The sequence below is a fragment of the Rattus norvegicus genome, chromosome 2 (assembly GCF_036323735.1).
Source record: "Rattus norvegicus strain BN/NHsdMcwi chromosome 2, GRCr8, whole genome shotgun sequence".
In the NCBI taxonomy this organism is placed as follows: Eukaryota; Metazoa; Chordata; class Mammalia; order Rodentia; family Muridae; genus Rattus; species Rattus norvegicus.
In genome coordinates, this window is record NC_086020.1 from 197,164,623 (window position 1) to 197,177,639 (window position 13,017).

The following is a 13,017-nucleotide window of genomic DNA, read 5'->3' on the forward strand; positions in this document are numbered from 1 at the left end:
TCAGGATGCCTCCAAAACTTACAAGATTTGCAAGGTCCCTTCTCAAAGTTATAAAAACAGTAAACAATTGCTAAAGGATCTATGAGGGCCATAGCTAGCCATAGCATAATGCAAAATACATATAATTTGTACTATAATTTAAAATATTGTGAAAACAAAAGGTCTACCTGAAAGTCCATCTCCTAAGGTAGGTTGGGTAGTCATAGTTCACAAGGATAAAATAGTCAAGAAATATAAAATCAAAGACCTACTCTGTAATGGGCTCTGCATCTTTCTACCCATCTTTTAACAAGAAGTTTATGCTAAATAAGCTTGGAAGATTAGAACAATGCAAAGGACTTTAATATTTACTCTAGGGTGTAGCTTCGGAATTTACTTCTGAACTCCACATTATGCTAGAAAAATAAGCACAGAATTTTTAGCACATTTAGAAATTTCTCTAAGTCATCAGTAAACAAATTCCTAAGAATTTGGGAGTGGTCACTGTTGTGAAACACTACTCTCTCCTAAACATTCTATGAACTGGACTGAATATTTTGTTGGGTGTTTTTTCTAGCTACTGCACAAGGAACCTTGTGGATATGAAGACTTCCAAGATTTCTAACACCTATCTTTTTGTTTTTTTAAGAGGCTCTGATAGAAAAGGCATCCCTAACTCTTAGCTCTGCCTCTATAGATTGCAGAGTAATTCAGGCTTGGGAGTATTACGTAAAGGGCAGGTGCTGGCTCTTATCGATGGTATAATAACAGAGAATTGATAAAACCATGATTAGAAACATGGACCCTATGATCTGTGAAAAGGATGCAGAGTCTATCACATGTTAATCACAAGACTCAATCAATGACTTGATCTACTAAACCTCAGATTCTTTATATGAAAAATGAGAACAGTTGTACCAACCTTGTAGAGCCTTATGTACACTGACTTGGTATACATAAAACACCTCACAGAGTCCCTGATAGGAACTACGTGCTTAAAACTGAGGTATTATCAAAATAGAAACTCAAAGACATACTGGCTAAATGCATGAGGAAAAGGAGGTGAGTCAGACACTGTGCTAGAGGATGGCAAGCAGATGGAATGAGTCAGAAGACAGCACAGAAGATCTGTACTATGACATCACCAACCTCAGGACAGGCCAGTTTGAAGTTATCTTTGTCTGAAATGGCTGTCAATATTGAATATCTAAACAAAAATCCTTTTTGGCCACATTCTAGTCACCTAGAAGTTATTACTACAGCAACTGACACATTTCTGGGGATCTGAATATCCCATTTTTTCACCTCCTCTGAGGCCAGCTCTAAGATTCATAATCTGGCATCCTCATTACTCTTAGGCATAAGTATCAGGAATCACAGGACCTTCAACTATGTGTGCAAGTTTTATGCTCCTGGGGATGCTCATTTGAAATACAAATAACAACTTTCACCCCTGAGAGGGGAACATTCTTAGCTAAAACCATTTCACCGCTCAAACTCCCTGGGGGCCCATATTCTTGTAACTTAAAGAAGTTGTCCACAGAGAGTTAGGTGGGTTTTTTTTTTCTCTCTCTCTACTGGTAAGCATAGGAGGAAGTGAATCCTTAGTCGTTGGGCCATTTCTCATTAAAACCCGATAAGTCTGAGCAAATCTATATTCCCCTGATATCTACTACTTTTCACTTTTAATGATGTCTCTTAGGATTTCAGGCCAATTTAAACAAAGAGATTATGAAACTTTTACATAGTGGTTGACGGATATCATGTTTAATTATATAGTCACCCCTACCACTAGCATTGTCCAAGAATATTCATTGTTAAGAGCTTTTAGCTTAATTCTTTTGTCACATCAGGCTGTCCCATGTTGGAGGATGGAGATATTTGACAAAGACCAACACCTCTATTCATGCGTCTTCCACCAACCTTCACCCTCTAATTTACAATCATGAGTGAAAAAGGTTCCAGAAGATACCTGATCCAAATCTGTAAGGAGCTGAAAGGATTCATCCATGGAAGAGTCCATTATCAGTTCAGCATGTCAGTTTTGAGAGTCCTTCTCCATGATGTTTCTTATTTCTTCAATGACTCTAAGATTGCTGAAGCATCTCTAATAAGAACCCTGGTGCAAATAAACACAAATACATAAATGATGAGAGAGGACTCCCTCACATTCTGCATTAAGGAGTAAAATCTGCTGGAATGCCTCTAGAAAACAATGAAAGATTGGGCCCACATATCTCATCTATAAGTTTTTGGCATTTGACTCACTAATGTGGTTCCAATTGCCATTTTATAAAACCTTCAATGACAAAACATCATAACATGCTGTTGATGTTCTCTTTCTTTCAGCCATCATATTTCTGTTGTTGTTGAGAATTTAATACATGATGTGTTAATGCATTAAGCATAGATTTTGATGAAATTCACTCCTCATACCTCCCTCAGATATTCCCTACAAATTCTCCCACTGAGTCTACTTAATGTCTATGCCCATCAGTATAGAACCATATACTGGAGCATAGGTAGGCGCTCAGTGGCTGCATCCCTGAAGATGCACCAAGATCTCTCACAAATGATCAATTGCAAAAAGCTCTTCAACTGAGGGTGGGACTTTGTAATCACTTCCAAATTTTGTTTTGTTCTGACAGGTACTATATTCTTGATCTAAAATTCTCACCCTGACCTTATGTTTCTATAGTTTATGATTTTCCAGCTTTAAAATGATGACAAATAAAGCTCTCTGTCCTTCAAGGTTTTTTTTTCACATCTTACTGCCTTGTACCTAGGGTCTGATAATTACATTCAGCAGTTTTCTGATTAATGCCCCCCTTATTCTGAAAACATAATGTTTCCCACTAATTTTTTTAATTTCATCATTTTCCAGCTGAAAAGGTATGTCATTATTAAGTCTGTGTCTTCAGAATTCTCAACTCTTGTTCACATAGCCCACCTGTAATATCAGACTAATATGCATTGACTCAACCTCCTAGCTCTTCTACTCTTCTTTGGGTAGAACCTAACACAACCATGCACTCTACATTGGTACCATTTCAAAACTAGGTCAACCCAACATAGTATCATTTGTCAGTGTTCTTATGCATCACGAGGCAGCCTTCTCTCACGTTATCACTGGCTGCTCAGATACTTTTCTTCTTTCCTTGGTCTTTAGACATTACTGCCATCTCCTACCTCCTGGAAGAAGTGCTTTCTTCTACTTCACACAAAATATTTTGTAAATTAAAGTGACAATAATCATTCCCACATCTTAATAACATAATCTACAGGAATTCCTTTCTTTCAATCAAGGGACTTCGGAGGCATTAAAGTTTTTTAATAAAAAAGAAAAGAGGTTCCCAGGATCCAACAGGGAGAATATTAGGTTAAAATACCCAACAAAGGGGAGAGAGAACCTATAGACACCATATCCAGTGGATAGGCATGTCCCCCGGTTAAGGGATGGGGTCACCCACCCACCTCAAAAATATTAATCCAGAATTCCTCCTGCCAAAAGGAAATGCAGGAACAAAGAGTGGAGCAGAAACTGAAGAAAAGGCCATCCAGAGACTGTCCCACCTAGGGATCCATCCCATCTACAGACACCAAACCCAGACACTATAGCTGATGACAAGAAGCTCTTGCTGACAAGAGCCTGGTATAACTGTCTCCTGAGAGGCTCTGCCAGAGCCTGAACAATACAGATATGAATGCATTCAGCTAAACATCAGACTGAGCACAGGGACCCCAATGAAGAAATTAGTCCAAGGACTGCAGGAGCTGTAGAGGTTTGTGACACTATAGGAAGAACAACAATATCAGCCAACCAGACACTCCAAAGTTCCCAGGGACTAAATTACCAACCAAAGAGTATACATGGGGGGGGGACACATGGCTCAGGTTGGATATGTAGCAGAGGATTGCCTTAGTGGTCATCACTGGGAAGGGGGGCCCCTTGGTCCTGTGGAGGCTTGATGACCCAAGGTAAGGGAATGCTAGGGTGCTGAGGCAGGAGTGGGTGGGTAGTGGAGGAGCACCCTCATAGAGGAGGGGGAAGGAGATAGGGGGTTTGTAGAGGGGAAACTAGGAAGGGGGAAAATTTTGAAATGTAAATAAATAAAATAACCAACTGGGGGAAAAACAGAAAGGAAAGAGTTCCTGGGGGTTTAGCTTAATAGGAGAACAAATGATGAATGTGAGCGAAGCCCTGTGCAATTCACAACACAGCAAGCAAATACACATCAAAATGTCTTTTAGAAAATGGAAAGATAGATAGGGTGACAGATAGTTGATAAAGATAATTTAAAACATTATTGATAGAATATAGGTAAAATTATTTCAATTTTGTGTTTAAAAATTTTAGTTGAAAACACTGGGAACTAAGTTTTATTTTGAGAAACCAAAAATATCTATTTGAAAATTATTATCTAAGGGCTGCGAATTACTGAACTACATTAAATGGACTTTAAGGTATATGTCTCAGGTAAGAGCATTCTTGCTTAAATCCTCCATCACGAAGACCTCCTTGGTTGTAGATGTAGTTGAAAGCTAACGTCCTTAGGTAGGCAGCATTCCAGCAGAAATAAGAGCAGAAGAGTTACAATTTAGTAGTTTAACAAAAGTCCATGCACTAGACAAGCTAGCTGGTTCAATATGACTTTAAGGTTTTTTGATCTCTAACTTTATCTTAACATTTATTTTCTTAAATGGGTTTATTGTTTAATATTCCACCTTATTTTTTCTCATTAGCAGCCTTTTCCTCATAACTTTTTAAGTCACACTCCTTTTGTATATGTGAAAACAGTGTTTCTATTTGCTGCCAAGCACTCCATGTCTTGGGTACTCAAATAATCGCCTGGTCCAGACATTTCTGAGTTAATAGGCATTTGAGTTGTCTGGAATATTATGAATAAAGTTTCTACAAATATTTGTATTTTGGTGTGGATTTACATTTTCCTTTTTAATGAGCAAATTACTAATGGGGTTCCTGGGTTATATTAATAAATCAATATATGTATCACATAGTAAAAAACGTTAAAAAATATTTTAGGAAAAATATGTCTGAAATTTTTCAAGTAGATTCCTATGAAATCTTTAAAGATTTCAGGTGTAAGATTTCTTAGTTTTGGTGTCTTCGTAATATGGTGATAATATTTTCCTTCATTGATTTAGTAATATAAATTGATAATATAGCTAAATAAGCTGTTATCTAGGTAAGATACATAAGAAATAGTTCATTTTCTTTGAAATGATTAGCCTCACCTACTAAAAAAAATATTACAAATAATACAGCGTTGACTCTCTATCTCCATCTGGTGGCTTAATAGAAAATTTTAGAAACAAATTCTTTTTTTTTCTTTTCTTCTCTTTTTCTTTTTCCTTTCTTTTCTTTCTTTTTTTTTAATTAGGCATATTTCTTTACTTACATTTCAAATGTTATTCCTCCAGGTTGCCTGTCCATAAACCTCCACTCCCTACTCCTACCCCATACGGTTGTTCCCCCCATTCACCCCGTTTACCCCCAACCCCTGACATTCTCCTGCACTGGGGGTCCAACCTTGGCTTCCCCTTCCACTGGTGCCCCAACAAGGCTATTCTCTGCTACATATGCAGTTGGAGCCCTGGGTCAGTCCATGTATAGTCTTTCGGTAGTGGTTTTAGTCTCTGGAAGCTCTGGTTGGTTGACATTGTTGTTCTTACGGGGTTGCAAGCTCCTTCATCTCTTTCAATCCTTCCTATAATTCCCCCAAAGGGGGTCCTGTTCTCAGTTCAGTGGTTTGCTGCTAGCATTGACCTCTCTGTATTGGACACGCTGTGGATATGTCTCTCAGGAGAGATCTATACCCGGTCCCTTTCAGCATGCACTTTTTAGCTTCATCAATCTTATCTAGTTTTGGTGGCTGGATATATATATATATATATATATATATATATATATATATATATATATATATATATATATATATATATATCACATGGGCCACTTGTAGGGCAGATTCTGAATGGCCGTTCCTTGAGTCACTGCACTAAATTTTGCTTCCATATCCCCTCCTATGGATACTTTTTCCCCTTTTAAGGAGTGGAAGCACCCTCATTTTGGTCATCCTTCTTCTTCAGCTTCCTGTGGTCTGTGGATTGCATCTTGGGTAATTTGAGCTTTAGGGCTAATATCCACTTATCAATGAGTGCATATTAAGTGTGTTTTTCTGTGATTTGGTTACCTCATTCAGGATGATATTTTCTAGTTCATTCCGTTTGCCTATGAATTTCATAAAGTCATTGTTTTTGATACCTGAGTAGTACTCCATTGTGTAGATGTACCACAATTTCTGTATCCATTCCTCTGTTGAAGGACATCTGGGTTCCTTCCAGCTTCTGGCTATTATAAATAAGGCTGCTATGAACAGAGTGAAGCACGTGTCTTTGTTGTACGTTGGAGCATCTTTTGGGTATATGCCCAAGAGAGGTATAGCTGGGTCCTCAGGTAGTGGAATGTCCAATTTTCTGAGGAACTTCCAGACTGATTTCCAGAGTGGTTGTACCAGTTTGCAGTCCCACCAATAATGGAGGAGTGTTCCTCTTTCTCCACATCCTTGCCAGCATCTGCTGTCACCTGAGTTTTTTATCTTAACCATTCTGACAGGTATGAGGTGGAATCTCAGGGTTGTTTTGATTTGCATTTCCCTGATGACTAATGTTGAATATTTCTGTAGGGATTTGGCCATTCAATAATCCTCAGCTGAGAATGCTTTGCTTAGCTCTGTATCCCATTTTTATTTTTTTCCAGTTATTTTCTTTTCTTTTTTTATGATTATATTGAGTATTTCTTATATACATTTCGAGTGTTATTCCCTGTCCCGGTTTCTGGGCAAACAACCCCCTCTCCCCTCCCCTTCTTTATGGGTGTTCCCCTCCCCATCCTCCCCCCCTTGCCGCCCTCCCCCCAACAATCTAGTTCACTGGGGGTTCAGTCTTAGCAGGACCCAGGGCTTCCCCTTCCACTGGTGCTCTTACTAGGATATTCATTGCTACCTATGAGGTCAGAGTCCAGGGTCAGTCCATGTATAGTCTTTAGGTAGTGGCTTAGTCCCTGGAAGCTCTGATTGCTTGGCATTGTTGTACATATGGGGTCTCGAGCCCCTTCAAGCTCTTCCAGTTCTTTCTCTGATTCCTTCAACGGGGGTCCTATTCTCACTTCAGTGGGTTGCTGCTGGCATACTCCTCTGTGTTTGCTGTATTCTGGCTGTCTCTCTCAGGAGAGATCTACCTCCGGCTCCTGTCAGCCTGCACTTCTTTGCTTCATCCATCTTGTCTAATTGGATGGCTGTATATGCATGGGCCAGGTGGGGGAGGCTCTGAATGGGTGTTCCTTCTGTGTCTGTTTTAATCTTTGCCTCTCTATTCCCTGCCAAGGGTATTCTTGTTCCCCTTTTAAAGAAAGAGTGAAGCATTCACATTTTGATCATCAGTCTTGAGTTTCATTTGTTCTAGGTATCTAGCGTAATTCAAGCATTTGGGCTAATAGCCACTTATCAATGAGTGCATACCATGTGTGTTTTTCTGTGATTGGGTTACCTCACTCAGGATGATATTTTCCAATTCCGACCATTTGCCTACGAATTTCATAAAGTCATTGTTTTTGATAGCTGAGTAATATTCCATTGTCTAGATGTACCACATTTTCTGTATCCATTCCTCTGTTGAAGGGCATCTGGGTTCTTTCCAGCTTCTGACTATTATAAATAAGGCTGCGATGAACATAGTGGAGCACGTGTCTTTTTTATATGTTGGGGCATCTTTTGGGTATATGCCCAAGAGAGGTATAGCTGGATCCTCATGGCAGTTCAATGTCCAATTTTCTGAGGAACCTCCAGACTGGTTTCCAGAATGGTTGTACCAGTCTGCAATCCCACCAACACTGGAGGAGTGTTCCTCTTTCTCTGCATCCTCGCCAGCATCTGCTGTCACCTGAGTTTTTGATCTTAGCCATTCTCACTGGTGTGAGGTGAAATCTCAGGGTTGTTTTGATTTGCATTTCCCTTATGACTAAAGATGTTGAACATTTCTTTAGGTGTTTCTCAGCCATTCGGCATTCCTCAGCTGTGAATTGTTTGTTTAGCTCTGAACCCCATTTTTTAATAGGGTTATTTGTCTCCCTGCGGTCTAACTTCTTGAGTTCTTTGTATATTTTGGATATAAGGCCTCTATCTGTTGTAGGATTGGTAAAGATCTTTTCCCAATCTGTTGGTTGCCGTTTTGTCCTAGCCACAGTGTCCTTTGCCTTACAGAAGCTTTGCAGTTTTATGAGATCCCATTTGTCTATTCTTGGTCTTAGAGCATAAGCCATTAGTGTTTTGTTCAGGAAATTTTTTCCAGTGCCCATGTGTTCCAGATGCTTCCCTAGTTTTTCTTCTATTAGTTTGAGTGTATCTGTTTTGATGTGGAGGTCCTTGATCCACTTGGACTTAAGCTTTGTACAGGGTGATAAGCATAGATCAATCTGCATTCTTCTACATGTTGACCTCCAGTTGAACCAGCACCATTTGCTGAAAATGCTATCTTTTTTCCATTGGATGGTTTTGGCTCCTTTGTCAAAAATCAAGTGACCATAGGTGTGTGGGTTCATTTCTGGGTCTTCAATTTCTGTTCCATTGGTCTATCTGTCTGTCTCTGTACCAATACCATGCAGTTTTTATCACTATTGCTGTGTAATACTGCTTGAGTTCAGGGATAGTGATTCCCCCTGAAGTCCTTTTATTGTTGGGGATAGTTTTAGCTATCCTGGGTTTTTGTTATTCCAGATGAATTTGCAAATTTTTCTGTCTAACTCTTTGAGGAATGGGATTGGTATTTTGATGGGGACTGCATTGAATCTGTAGATCGCTTTTGGTAAAATGGCCAGTTTTACTATATTAATCCTGCCAATCCATGAGCATGGGAGATCTTTCCATCTTCTGAGGACTTCTTCAATTTCTTTCTTCAGAGTCTTGAAGTTCTTATTGTACAAATCTTTTACTTGCTTGGTTAAAGTCACACCGAGGTACTTTATATTATTTGGGTCTATTATGAAGGGTGTCTTTTCCCTAATTTCTTTCTCGGCTTGTTTCTCTTTTGTGTAGAGGAAGGCTACTGATTTATTTGAGTTAATTTTATACCCGGCCACTTTGCTGAAGTTGTTTATCAGCTTTATTACTTCTCTGGTGGAACTTTGGGGATCACTTATATATACTATCATATCATCTGCAAATAGTGATATTTTGACTTCTTCTTTTCCGATCTGTATCCCCTTGACCTCCTTTTGTTGTCTGATTGCTCTGGCTAGGACTCTGAGAACTATATTGAATAAGTAGGGAGAGAGTGGGCAGCCTTGTCTAGTCCCTGATTTTAGTGGGATTGCTTCAAGTTTCTCTCCATTTAGTTTAATGTTAGCAACTGGTTTGCTGTATATGGCTTTTACTATGTTTAGGTATGGGCCTTGAATTCCTATTCTTTCCAGGACTTTTATCAAGAAGGGGTGTTGAATTTTGTCAAATGCTTTCTCAGCATCTAAGGAAATGATCATGTGGTTTTGTGCTTTAAGTTTGTTTATATAATGGATCACGTTGATGGTTTTCCGTATATTAAACCATCCCTGCACGCCTGGGATGAAGCCTACTTGATCATGGTGGATGATTGTTTTGATGTGCTCTTGGATTCGGTTTGCCAGAATTTTATTGAGTATTTTTGCGTCGATATTCATAAGGGAAATTGGTCTGAAGTTCTCTTTCTTTGTTGGGTCTTTGTGTGGTTTAGGTATAAGAGTAATTGTGGCTTCATAGAAGGAATTCGGGAGTGATCCATCTGTTTCAATTTTGTGGAATAGTTTGGATAATATTGGTATGAGGTCTTCTATGAAGGTCTGATATAATTCTGCACTAAACCCGTCTGGACCTGGGCTCTTTTTGGTTGGGAGACCTTTAATGACTGCTTCTATTTCCTTAGGAGTTATGGGGTGGTTTAACTGGTTTATCTGTTCCTGATTTAACTTCGGTACCTGGTATCTGTCTAGGAAATTGTCCATTTCCTGCTGATTGTCAAGTTTTGTTGAATATAGGCTTTTATAGTAAGATCTGATGATTTTTTGAATTTCTTCTGAGTCTGTAGTTATCTCTCCCTTTTCATTTCTGATTTTGTTAATTTGGACACACCCTCAGTGTCCTCTCGTTAGTCTGGCTAAGGTTTATCTATCTTTTTGATTTTCTCAAAGAACCAACTTTTGGTTCTGTTGAGACTTTCTATGGTCCGTTTTGTTTCTACTTGGTTGATTTCAGCTCTGAGTTTGATTATTTCCTGCCTTCTACTCCTCCTGGGTGTATTTGATTCTTTTTGTTCTAGAGCTTTTAGGTGTGCTGTCAAGCTGCTGACATATGCTCTTTCCTGTTTCTTTCTGCAGGCACTCAGAGCTATGAGTTTTCCTCTTAGCACAGCTTTCATTGTGTCCCATAAGTTTGGGTATGTTGTACCTTCATTTTCATTAAATTCTAAAAAGTTTTTAATTTCTCTCTTTATTTCTTCCTTGACCAGGTTATCATTGAGTAGAGCATTGTTCAATTTCCACGTATATGTGGGCATTCTTCCTTTATTGTTATTGAAGACTAGTTTTAGGCCTGGTAGTCTGATAGCACGCATGGGATTATTTCTATCTTTCTGTACCTGTTGAGGCCCGTTTTTTGACCAATTATATGGTCAATTTTGGAGAAAGTACCATGAGGACCTGAGAAGAAGGTATATCCTTTTGCTTTAGAGTAGAATGTTCTATAAATATCTGTTAAGTCCATTTGGCTCATGACTTCTCTTAGTCTGTCTACGTCTCTGTTTAATTTCTGTTTCACCATGATCTGTCCATTGATGAGATTGTGGTGTTGAAATCTCCTACTATTATTGTGTGAGGTGCAATGTGTGTTTTGAGCTTTAGTAAGGTTTCTTTTACGTATGTCGATGCCCTTGTATTTGGGGCATAGATATTTAGGATTCAGAGTTCATCTTGGTGGATTTTTGCTTTGATGAATATGAAGTGTCCTTCCTTATCTTTTTTGATGACTTTAGTTGAAAATTGATTTTATTTGATATTAGAATGGCTACTCCAGCTTGCTTCTTCTGACCATTTGCCTGGAAAGTTGTTTTCCAGCCTTTCACTCTGAGGTAGTGTCTGTCTTTGTTTCTGAGGTGTGTTTCCTGTAGGCAGCAGAATGCAGGGTCCTCGTTGCGTATCCAGTTTGTTAATCTATGTCTTTTTATTGGGGAGTTGAGGCCATTGATGTTGAGAGATATTAAGGAATAATGATTATTGCTTCCTGTTATATTCATATTTGGATGTGAGGTTATGTTTGTGTGCTTTTCTTCTCTTTGTTTTGTTGCCAAGACGATTAGTTTCTTGCTTCTTCTAGGGTATAGCTTGCCTCCTTATGTTGGGCTTTACCATTTATTATCCTTTGTAGTGCTGGATTTGTAGAAAGATATTGTGTAAATTTGGTTTTGTCATGGAATATCTTGGTTTCTCCATCTATGTTAATTGAGAGTTTTGCTGGATACAGTAACCTGGGCTGGCATTTGTGTTCTCTTAGGGTCTGTACGACATCAGTCCAGGATCTTCTGGCCTTCATAGTTTCTGGCGAAAAGTCTGGTGTGATTCTGATAGATCTGCCTTTATATGTTACTTGACCTTTTCCCTTACTGCTTTTAATATTCTTTCTTTATTTTGTGCGTTTGGTGTTTTGACTATTATATGACGGGAGGTGTTTCTTTTCTGGTCCAATCTATTTGGGGTTCTGTAGGCTTCTTGTATGCCTATGGGTATCTCTTTTTTTAGGTTAGGGAAGTTTTCTTCTATGATTTTGTTGAAGATATTTACTGGTCCTTTGAGCTGGGAGTCTTCACTCTCTTCTATACCTATTATCCTTAGGTTTGATCTTCTCATTGAGTCCTGGATTTCCTGTATGTTTTGGACCAGTAGCTTTTTCCGCTTTACATTATCTTTGACAGTTGAGTCAATGATTTCTATGGAATCTTCTGCTCCTGAGATTCTCTCTTCCATCTCTTGTATTCTGTTGGTGAAGCTTGTATCTACAGCTCCTTGTCTCTTCTTTTGGTTTTCTATATCCAGGGTTGTTTCCATGTGCTCTTTCTTGATTGTTTCTATTTCCATTTTTAATTCCTTCAACTGTTTGATTGTGTTTTCCTGGAATTCTTTCAGGGATTTTTGTGACTCCTCTCTATGGGCTTCTACTTGTTTATTTATGATTTCCTGGAATTCTTTCAGGGATTTTTGTGATTCCTCTCTGTAGGCTTCTACTTGTTCTCTAAGGGAGTTCTTCACATCTTTCTTGAAGTCCTCCTGAATCATGATCAAATATGATTTTGAAACTAGATCTTGCTTTTCTGGTGTGTTTGGATATTCCATGTTTGTTTTGATGGGAGAATTGGGCTCCGATGGTGCCATGTAGTCTTGGTTTCTGTTGCTTGGGTTCCTGCGCTTGCCTCTCGCCATCAGATTATCTCTAGTGTTACTTTGTTCTGCTATTTCTGACAGTGGCTAGACTGTCCTATAAGCCTGTGTGTCAGGAGTGCTGTAGACCTGTTTTCCTGTTTTCTTTCAGCCTGTTATGGGGACAGAGTGTTCTGCTTTCAGGTGTGTAGTTTTTCCTCTCTACAGGTCTTCAGCTCCTGTGGGCCTGTGTCTTGAGTTCACCAGGCAGGTCACTTGCAGCAGAAAAGTTGGTCTTACCTGTGGTCTCAAGGCTCAAGTTTGCTCGAGGGGTGCTTCCCACGAGCTCTCTGTGGCGGCAGCAACCAGGAAGATCTGTGCCGCCGTTTCCAGGAGCTTCAGTGCACCAGGGTTCCAGATGGCGTTTGGTGTTTTCCTCTGGAATCAGTAATGTGTGCAGAGTGCAGTCTCTTCTGGTTTCCCAGGCGTGTGTGTGCCTCTCTGAAGGTTTAGCTCTCCCTCCCATGGGATTTTGGTGCAGAGAACTGTTTATCTGGTCTCTTCCTCCATGTTCCGGCGGT

The 13,017-nt window shown here is 39.3% G+C and overlaps 1 long non-coding RNA gene across 1 annotated transcript in view; it reads right to left on the reverse strand.

The window, feature by feature from the left end:
• Nucleotides 1–13,017, reverse strand: part of LOC134485668 (uncharacterized) — a 52,787-nt gene that overhangs the window by 29,542 nt on the left and 10,228 nt on the right. Inside the window, exon 2 of the long non-coding RNA XR_010063913.1 lies at nucleotides 1,952–2,098. This is a non-coding gene — a long non-coding RNA (uncharacterized LOC134485668). The remainder of the gene's footprint in view (nucleotides 1–1,951; nucleotides 2,099–13,017) is intronic.